The following is a 1,374-nucleotide window of genomic DNA, read 5'->3' on the forward strand; positions in this document are numbered from 1 at the left end:
CACACACACACACACACACACACACACACACACTCCCTCACCAACAAGGTGCTGATTCTGATTTGTTCATGAGATACTTTTAACACATCACTTCCAGATAATGATGTCCCATACACATACATCGGGGCTGTGGAAACCCTCACAAACSTTTCAGGATCAGAACCAGAACCGGACCCATTCAGTCTCAGAAAACATGAAAACATTTTATGTTTCTTTGTTTCAAATCAAAAGAATGTTTTCTTCAGTTTGGCAGTTCTGTAGGAGTTCTGGTTGCAGAGAACCCCCCAGTCCTCAGACCATCCTTTCTGCCCTGGTGATTAAACAGGTTTTATTTTGGCGGGACCCTCTGCAGACCTGCACAGACTCTCAAACAGCTCACTTTTTGTTTCCCCTTAGTTTTTTTCTGCACATTGGACTTTTTTTATTTATTATTATTCTGAGCAGGCCTGAATTACACTATTTGCCTAATTTTTTCTTKTCTTTTTATGCTTAAATTTTTAAATTACTGAGGGAGGGATATGGGGGACAGAAATTTACTAATATAAATAAATGTAGAAATATATAAATGGTCCAATAAATACACCTAAAATGCACAAATTCATTTTGAAAGGGAGAAAGTTACCTCATGTATTGTAATTTCATTGACCATCAAGTTTCTTTTTCTAGGTTCCAAGAAATTATATATTGTTTAAATTGATTGTTTTTAAAAATATCAATTTCTTTGTTTTTCTTGTCTCTTAAATTTTGTAATTACATTTTCATATTTCCCCACAAGTCTTAATTTGTTATTTTCACATTTTTCTGTCTCCAGTTTTTACTTTACCTTATGCATTTCTGCTTCATTGTGCAAATAAGGTGGGTGGAGCTTCTTGGGTCAGCTCCTCCTATTGGTCAACATGCAGGAAGGAACAGGATCCATTTGTAGATTGATTGTACCCATTCTCCTGGCTGTTTCAGGAGAACGTGCCTTTATTTGAGAGGAAATCTCTTTGCAGTTTACTTTAACTTGTATAATTAACTAGACTCTGCATAGTGGTAACATAATGACTGCACTCACAGATGCACCAGAACTCAGAAATCTTGATTCCTAATAAATGTCATGCTACCAGGTGCATCCCAAAATTGTAGTGGTTCGGGTGGTCTGATTGGTGGGTCTGATGGATAGAAACAACAACAGAAATCTGAAGCTTCTATGTTGAACAGTTTCTGAGTTATAAGCATTTTTGCATGTCCTGACACCCCCTCTTTGAAAGGAGCCCCCTCCTCAAATATGGGGTCCATCATAAAACTGTTGGCTGGAGCAGTGTAGGTCAGACTCATCTACAGTCCTGACTAATTTCATTTTGATTGGTGCAGCTGTTTTCGTGGTACGGT

The sequence above is a fragment of the Austrofundulus limnaeus genome, unplaced genomic scaffold (assembly GCF_001266775.1).
Source record: "Austrofundulus limnaeus strain Quisiro unplaced genomic scaffold, Austrofundulus_limnaeus-1.0 Scaffold1945, whole genome shotgun sequence".
In the NCBI taxonomy this organism is placed as follows: domain Eukaryota; kingdom Metazoa; phylum Chordata; class Actinopteri; order Cyprinodontiformes; family Rivulidae; genus Austrofundulus; species Austrofundulus limnaeus.